This window comes from Myiozetetes cayanensis, unplaced genomic scaffold (genome assembly GCF_022539395.1).
Source record: "Myiozetetes cayanensis isolate MyiCay16 unplaced genomic scaffold, myiCay2020 scf4, whole genome shotgun sequence".
NCBI lineage: Eukaryota > Metazoa > Chordata > Aves > Passeriformes > Tyrannidae > Myiozetetes > Myiozetetes cayanensis.
Window position 1 is genome coordinate 27,079,704 of NW_026087631.1, and position 9,750 is coordinate 27,089,453.

The window sequence follows — 9,750 nt, forward strand, 5'->3', positions numbered from 1 at the left end:
ATTAAAATCCCTAACAGGTCTCATATTTAGGTAAATATGGGTCCTGGTGTAAATTTTTTAATTTAACATTGGACTCATATTTTTGAAATCTTGCCTCTAATCATATATGTGATTTTTTTCATTTTATTAGTAATTTTAAAGATATAAAATACCTAAATACAGACCTTTTTTTTTTTTTTTTTTTTTTTTTTAAACAGCATAACATATAACAGATTAATAAGTGCTGCGGAAGACCAGATCTGCAAAGCTTTTTAAAGGTTCATTTTAGAGAGTTGCAAATTTGATCTGACTTCAGTGTGGGGTGTAAAGGTGAGAAAAATAACATGTATGAGTGTGCAAGTGTAAGAAACTTATCTCTGGAATAGCCCAAGTGCTACATGACAGACTTTAAAACATTTTGGCAATATTGTACCTGAATCTGGGGCAGCAGAGGGTGAGCTGGTTTTGTAGCTCACATAACTTCTTTATTAAGACAGTAAAACATTCCTGTAAGAAAGAAAGAGAGAAAGAGAGAAAGAGAGAAAGAGAGAGAGAGAGAGAAAGAAAGAGAGAAAGAGAGAAAGAAAGAGAGAAAGAGAGAAAGAAAGAAAGAAAGAAAGAAAGAAAGAAAGAAAGAAAGAAAGAAAGAAAGAAAGAAAGAAAGAAAGAAAGAAAGAAAGAAAGAAAGAAAGAAAGAAAGAAAGAAAGAAAGAAAGAAAGAAAGAAAGAAGGCAAGCAGTGGAACCCTCGAAACAAACAAGCTACTTTAGTAAATGGATATTGATATTTGTAAATGAATGGGGTTTTTTAATAAGTGATTTTAAAAATTGCTCTTTGTCTGAGACCTCTGTTGTAGTTTCTGTTCAAACCAATTTTTATAGCTGAGATAGCATCTGAACTACAGAGGTCATAACAAGACCAGTGACAGATCCAAAACAGTACCCATATAATCAGGTTCTACTACAAAGAAAAATATAAAACTCCTAGGATTACTGCATTTTCCTTTGTTTGCTTACAGTCCAATACAAAACAAAACCCTAGTAAAGATAAATTCATTACTACTGCCTTTCTCCTGCAGTGTATTAAGAGGTTTTAGAAATGAAATTCTTTTATTAATTTGATTAAGTCAAAGGAAAATCCAAGTTTCCCATGAATAATTCAGACTCACATCATATCTTCAAAGGTCATATGTAAAGCATTATTATGCATCAAAAGTTCCTCACAGTCTAACATACATTTAATTTTCAATAATGTTGATTTATAGTTTTATAAAGGCAAATAATAAATATAATAAATTACTCTTATATTTTCTGATCTCAGTCACTATAAAATAACTGCTGTAGTTTTACATTTTCAGTGCGAAATATTAAATACATAAATCAAAACAAGATTATTTTTCATCTGGAGCTAGCTGGAAACTGGTTTTGAAACTGACAAATTCATTTTAGCTAAAATGAATGTCTTAGGAAAAAGATCTCTACTGAGTCCATAGCTGCTCTAAAAGAAACAAGAATTTTTGCATTCTAATATCCTGTTTTAGTTGGCTTCCCTCTGACAGGTGCTGAATCTTGTAAATGCAATGGGTAGAAGCAGCTCTAAGTTTCTGAAAAGCATTGCCCTGTTCTCCTTGCCAGTATTCTCCTCACTCTCTATGCCTGCTCAAAGACCATTCTCTTCATGGTCCACAGCCACATTGCTGCTATGCTGGCATTCCTCTTACCTGAAATCTTTTCTACGATATGTTCATATATACAAATATATATATATGTAGGTAGGTAGGTATGGAACTGTCTCTACAAATAATTTTTAACCAAGAAAAATGTTAGGAAATAATAAAAACTACTCTGACATGTAAAAGTAGATTCAGCTGCTTTTACATATTTGTTGCCTCAACAGAAGCTCTATGGAGAGCTGGAAATACTGTTTTGTATCCTTGATTAAAAAGAGTAAATCTATTTATAAGGAATTGTTATAACATTTAAATACATAACAGCTCTTAGTGCATTTAAACATTCAGTCACAAGAAGCTTTCAAAAAGAATGATGATCCCAGAATTATAAAGAATTTCAGGGTGTGTGCCTGAACAGGAAAGGAAGCAAAATAGAGTCTACCCAAAATAGAGTCTAGAGGTAGATTAGATGGTTCTGGAAACCACTACATACTCACAACAGGGCCTGACTGATCAAATCTTAGCAGCCTTTTTTTTTTTTTTTTTTTTTTTTGTAGAATTCAGTTTGTGTTCTGCACACATTGTTTTTTTCCTTATTTGCATTTGAGAGAGTTTTATGTTCAGCAACAATACATTGAAAGGACACTTGAGCAACATAATGTGGAAGAGGCCAATCAAACAGCACCTTTTGGAGCTACGTGCTTACCTTTCCATCCAAAGAGATAATGCTGGATTTTCCTTGTTGCACTACTTTCCATGAGTAGTATTTGCATGAGCACAAAGAATAAAAGTTGATAAAAGAAAATGTCTAGCATGGGGCAGTCCAATATTTTAGCTTGGACTGTTTGTTGTTGAATTTTTGATTGTGTGTGTTTTGCTTTGGTTTGGTTTTATTTCAGCCTGATTTCTTTAATTTTGAGGTGAAAAAAACCCCTGAAGCTCATATAGCCTGTTGTGGAGATGTATATCATATCCACTTGATAAGTTCCTGAGGGGCTGTCCCACAACTGAACATTATCTTGGCCTAGCTCACTGGATAGGCTGTTTGGTAACTTACTGAGCATGACAGTACACACAGGGAGGAAGTCTTTTGAGCATGATTTTGAATTTTCTTTTACTGCTAAGTAGATAATGCTAAAAAAGCACTTGTGAACAGAGAAGGAAATAAAATTTTGCTATCGAGTTTGCTATTTGAGGAACCACTATTGTTGGAATTCATTTTCTCACAGTAACATTACTTTTGTTATTGCAGTTTATTTTCTTAGCCTTTATTTTTTAGGTTTCAAAATATGCATGTTTCAACAGCGTTGCTGACAGATGCATTCAAATTCTCAAAGTAGCATTTCTCTTTGCAATTGAAAATAGATCTTACAGGAAATTGACTTATATTTGCAGCATTCTAGCACTGAGAGAACAGGTTATTCTCTTCCCTTTTGAATCACTGGGAAGCAGAGACAACTGGATGTCACAAATTAATTAAACTCAGACAGCCAGGAACTTCATTAATGGTACCTGTAATTCTCTTTATTGATGCAGAGCCAAATCTTGAGATCTCTATGTGACTCTCATTAAGGCAAAAATCCACTCGGGTAACTATGAATTTTATTTGCTCAAGACCTAGGGAAGGGTTTCAGTTTGGTGTGTTGTGGTTTCAGTCTTTCAGCCAAACCCTTACAGACTGAAAAGGAGATGAATCTTGATTCCACCCAGCTATTTGCAGACTAGTTTGATCTAACAAGAGAGGTGGTATAAAACCTGAACTAAAACATAATAGCAATATACACAATATAATATCAATAAACTATATACTGACTGAGAAGTCTCTTTGTTCATAAATGCTCCACCACGAAGCTATTTTACATTTTTTATTCTTCTGGAGTCAAAGCATTCAGTAGACCATGAATAGCTTGCCTACAGAAAATACTAAATGAACAACTATAGAAAACTATGACCAAATAGAGAAAATAAATGAGTGCTGGCTATTAACTCTGGTAAGTTCATCTTAAGCTAATACAAAAAGACACAGCCATTAAATTCAGCTATTCAGTCTTGGAATCCTGCTGGATTCTTCAAGGGAGTCAGTGATACAACAGAGGTTGAAAAAAAACAAGAATTCACTGCCATATGAGGCAGAGATGGAGCACGTAAATGATCCAAGGACCTGTTTTCTCTCTGTCTTATGCTTCTCTGTGTGCCATAAACTGTGTCCCATGCCTGTCATATCACAGACAAGGAACTATTAGTCAGCAGTTACCTCACAGAAGCAGAAAGAAGACAAGACTTTAGAGGATGACATAAATCCATGATGAAGAACCACATAGATTTCTAACACCTCTAGAATCCTATACTAAGTTGTCTGGTTGTTTATTTTTAAATTCCTTTGGGACTCCTAGTCCAAATCAGCCCTTATAAAATTTATCAAATCAGCAATTATGTGAGATGACTTCTAAAAGTACATTAAACAAGGTAATTCATATGTATAATTAAGCAACAATATTTGTTTCGTTCACCTCTAACCATATGCAATTTAATATTGTACAACTGCAGTGCACTGTGTGATTAGAAAGGTATGTATATATTATGCATATACAGATCATAATAAGTAACCACAAGAAAAAAAAATTATTGCATCATGCTCTCGTCTAAATTTTTTAGAAGCTCAGGCAGTTCTCCTTTTCTCTCTTTCTTTCTTTTTTTTATCCTTTGCTTTCAACTGCTATCTTCTGCTGACTTTAAAGGAAAGAAAAAGTGAACCGCAATTCTGCATATGTAAACAGTTGCTGAGGTATCAAATCATCTCCATAATGTAATTAACTTTATCACATTTAAGTTCAACAGTCATTTGTTTTTTTTAAAAAAAAATCACTGTTCTCTAACTGTCATTCAAAGTGTTTTCCTTCATATTTACCGGTTTTTAGTTTCCAGCTTCATGGATGTGTCTTAACATATTTAAAATACTGAGTTCCTATCAGTCCTCATGGTTAACTTTGAATTTTTATGTCCTCTTGTTTCAAAATTTGCTTTTTAAGTAGAATGAAGCTGTCAAAGGAAAGACAACACTAAGTATACATTAAACAATGAACATCTGTCAAGATTATGAAAATCTGAGTCAAATTTAGTTTCTATGATGTCCAAGAGATGATGCTTTACAATTAGGTGAGATGGAGATCAGACATAAAGAACTTAGAGAAAATAGAAGAATTCATATCCTGAGCCTTTGAAACATGGAGAATTGCTGTAGAATGTTGTGGGGTTTTTTGGCTGCAGCTTGTCTATGTTGAAGTAATTACTTGAGTAAAAGACTATTGGATTATACAGAAAACTTATGATAAATTGAAAGTGAGGAAGCAAATGAAGATGAGGACAGTGAGTTAAGAGCAACTTATAAGGAACTGTAAATTTGGAGCTCATCACTTAACAAGAGAAGAGAAAACTGAAGCTAACTGTAGAACGGTTTCATGAGGGGAGAAATCTCAATGAAGCAGCTCCCTGGACAGGTTGTCAACTTCAAACTGTCTGAAAGACCTAACCCACCTTGCAGAGGGTATTCTGTATCTCTCAAAATGGCCATACCTTGTCAGACATCTTGGTCATAAACCTTGTAAGTTTGTTTAAACTAGCAGGGGTCAAGCTGCTATGATTTACAGAAAAGCAGAGGTAACCTAAATGTAAGGCAGAAGGAGTCATTGCATCATGTGGACTTGGGTGGAGAGTGACCAAAACCCATTTACTCTCATGAACACATATTTCATATGTGTGTAAGAGGACACCAAAAAAATCCATCATTATTATGATAAGTCACAAGGAAGAAAATCTTACCTGAAGTGGCCAGTTCATATGTTTCTGTGATTTTACGTTGCGTGATAATAAATCCTTTCTGACGTTTGCATCTCTAAGTTTCAAGGCTGATTGCTCATTAACTATCTGTTTACAGGTTTTTGCCATCAAATTTTGATAGGCTCCATTGAGTGATTCAACTCTGACTTACACTCTGTTCAGGAATTGCCAACATCCAAGCGTACTTCTTTCTGTTCAAGAAGTATGGTCTGTGCAACATCCCCAGCAAAGTACTTTGCCATGCTGACTGCCTTTAGTCCTAAAAATTTTTAAAATAATAATGTCCTTACACAACCATTGGATGAATTAAAAACAACGGGTCTAAATGTGAAGACCAAGGGCATTTAGCTCTAGGAGGAGTGCCAACTGAGTGATGTTATTTGAATAGGCTCCAAGGCCCTGACTCAGTTACCATCACTTAGACGTCTGGTGCCACGTCAGATGTGATGCTGTATCCCACTTGGCCTCCATCTGTCTCTCCAGAAGTCTGCAGGTCTCCTCATGTGCTGTATCTACCACTTCAGACAGATGTCTTAGATACTTTAGAGTTTCTAAATATTTGTGCAGCACAACACAGTCAACTCCCAAATTTTCAACTTCTCTCACCTAAGACTGCAATTTGACTCAAAGACACAAAGCACATACCTCTAAATGTGAGTCACAGCTAGGCAGAAGACTTGCTGTCCAAAATCCCAGTATAGTCAATGATCATCTGGTCAATAGAATCTAGAAAACCACACACATTTTATAATAGGTACCTGAATTAAGTTTACTCAAGAAGAGCTACTGCTGATAGCTAAACTAAAATATTTTAATCTGGAAAATTAATCCCATGCTACACATCTACAGAAAAAAAGTATTAACACAATGTACAGGAACCTATTCAGAAACCTCTGAAATGAACCCTTTAAGAATTCAGAGCAAAGAACAGGAAGAGAGTGTGTCCAAGACCAAGTGGATAATCTTCAACCCAAAAATCATAAGTGTTCAAAATCACCAAAGCAAACAGAGCAGATCATGTTCTATTCTGGAGAATGCGAGAATACAAGAACAAAAAAGCATAATCTGATATCGATAAAGTTCTCACTATCTTTCTCCACATTTTCCAGTATGTGAGTTTCAGTGATTTTGCATCTCTATCAACTGTTTTGGACTACCTATAGATTGATTCACACACTATGTAGGATATGTAACAATAGCATTTCCTAATCATGGCACAACATGAAACATTTTGTTAACTAAGAGTCTGACTACCAAATTATGCTCACACCTATTTAGACAGAAACTTAAGACCTTAATAAGGTGCAACACTTTAAGCATTTAAAATGTAGATCTAAAGAACTGTGAAGATTTTAAATTACCAAGTAAGCATTACACTGGTCTAGGCAACACAATGAATCACTGTGAATCACTTGGCAGAAACTGCAACTCAACTTCAAAGCAAAAATTAGTGGCTTGGACCTCTGGGTGGAGTAAGCTATAAAACACTAACATCAGCTTTTGTATGTAGCAAGCTCATCAGAGAAAGCTAACTCTCCTCAGTACCTTGTATTACTAATTTAAGGATTCTTCTTGCAACTCACCTTCTTTTCCTACACTCTCCTTCAATGTAAATGCAAATGCAAGAGGTAATACCGCTGCAGTATGTGAACACATTTTCTCCCTCTGCATTAGTCTTTTCCTTTCTATTTACCTTCCTCTCTGCAGCAGCTTTCTGAAAATTCCTGTTTTCAGGCACAGCACTCCCAGAGGAGGCTTCAAAAAGAATTCTCAAGTCATTTGACCAATCTCCCCTATGATATCCCTTTCCTCCTTGCTCTGTTCAGTGCTTTCACGATTTAAAATTGTGAGGAACTAAACTAGGATCAATAGATTCCCTGAATCTGAGTCTGTAAGAAGTGGGCATTTGGTGGAAAGCTGCAGTATTCATCCATTCCTCCTGCACCCTGCACTTCTACTTGCTCTCCAAAGCAGCTGCAGAACAAACTTTTCTTCTCCTAACTGTGTCTGCTTGGAGACCCATTACTGAGACCAGGATGGAAACACACCATACCACCCAGAAGCAACACAACTGATTTTAAAATTATTCTTCAAGGACCAGAGAGCCAAACTTTTGTCTACAATCAGATCTTTTCCAAAACTCTGGCATGTGCAGGATGAATGCTAGGGATGGTTTTAAGCAATTTACACTGTCAAAACAATGTATTAAAATATTCACTATAGATGAGAATCAGATTCAGGGTCTCTCAGTCTTGTATAACTCAGCTGTGGGTATGTCTGCATGCATGAAGACAACTAAGAATGAAAGTGGACTGAGAAAATACCTCCCTACTTAAAAAGAGCTAATTAAAAAGTGGAATGCAAAATAAATCAGCTAACTCATCTTAAAGGGCAGAAAAGTGCAGCCTACGCAGGAGGAAGAGCCAAACTACTGCTATCCTCTATTCAGAGGATAAAGGAGGACATCTGTGAAAAGTCCTCCCTTCAGTTTCTCCAGAGTAGCAAGTGCGGGAGTAGAGTAGACATCAATCACATTCCATCCTTTGTATTTGAGAAAAAAAAACTCTGTGGGGGGAATAATATGACTGAGAAAAACCTTCAGGATCAGATTTCGTAATGATATATAATCACCTTTTTGCGGGAGAGGATCTGAATTCCTATGTAAGTGGGAAGTTAGCTGTACTTCTCTATTTTACAGTGGGAAAGATTCCCATCAAATCTCTCTGTCTCAGGATACCTTCCAGCAGTGAAGGGGAGAATATTTACAGACTTCTTGCAGCATAAGTATACTCTTAAGTTGTTCTTTCAGACAATATGTAAATTCAGAGCTTTGATGGTCAGCACTGGTGCCACCACACAATTAGTGGCTGTGCTATTAGGGCTCTCAGATGTGTGGATGCTCTGTAATAATTTCATTTGAATATGATTAATGTTCTTTACTTTCTAGCTCAAGCTGTTTTCTTGTGTTGCTTTGCACAACCAAGCAGTTTACACCCAAGTGATGGCTAAACTTCACAGGGAAGGTGAACTGATTCATACATATATATTGTCTCTAAAAAGACCTTGGAATCCAACAAGACAAAAGACATATTTAGAAATGCAAGTCGTCTTTATCATCAGTAAATTGAACGTTGGAGCCACGAAGGTCATATGAATATTTTTTATTTTCATTTGTATCTAAAAATATGGGAGATATACACCACGGTGCTCATGAAATTGTTCAAGCTGGTTTTAATAATAGTCGTTATGTTAAAAAGTGAAACTTCTCCTTGTGTCACAGATGAACTGGGAAGAAACAAAGGAAGAGAAGTAACTCCTGCAGCACCTTTGCGCCCTTCTAGAATTGCTGCTCATCATTCTTTCTTTCAACAGTTCCCTTGCTCCTTTTGTGCAAAAGGTACCGCCAGCTAATGAAACAATTAAGGCCTGACAGTTTAAATACGTTTCTCTGTTCTTTTCAAGAATAAGTGCCAGCCATCAAGACAAACTATACCCACTGCTTCACTATCAGCAGAGCCATTGTTATCCCAGATAGAGTGCCCTAAAAATAAAAGCCATTCTGTATGTGCAGCTTCATCAAGTCAGGTCATGTCAGCCCCGCAGGGTAGACATCGCTGTACTAATTTTATTATTCTATTTTTAAACATGACCTCCTTAGATCTTTTAGTGTGTCCCACATAACAATGCAGAATTGACACACTGCATTCAAGTTTCTTCTCCCACCTATCCCCCAGTTTCTGAGTATTCTACCCAGTCAGTATGTTTCAAGTCCAAAACAATGAAGAAGTGGTCATATTTACCTTAGTATCACCTGCTGTACATTGCTTGGCTGTTCAGGGGTCGTGAGATCAAATCAAAATTCATATCTGCAAGATTGATCAGTCAAAAAATTAGTGCCCTCAGTACTAAATTTTACAGAGGGTTCCATCCCTTTATACTGAATTGAATTTTAAAAGCACATGAGTGCAGTGGCTGTGGGAGGGTTACATTCTGAATTACCTCAGACACACTGATGGCTAGAAATCACCCTCAATATGATTGTCTCACAGAGATAAAACAAAAATTCTCTTTTTTTTTTGTATATCTGAGGTATTTGATCCTCAATAGCTGTTCTCCCACAAAACCAAGGTCACTCAAACTAAGAGTTATAGTGTTAGCACAAGACGTAAAAATAGAAGAATTGCCTATATTTTTCAAGGCAAGTTGACAGAACTCCATTTGGTGCACAGATTTACACCAACCTGTAGCTCTTACGTTACCATTCA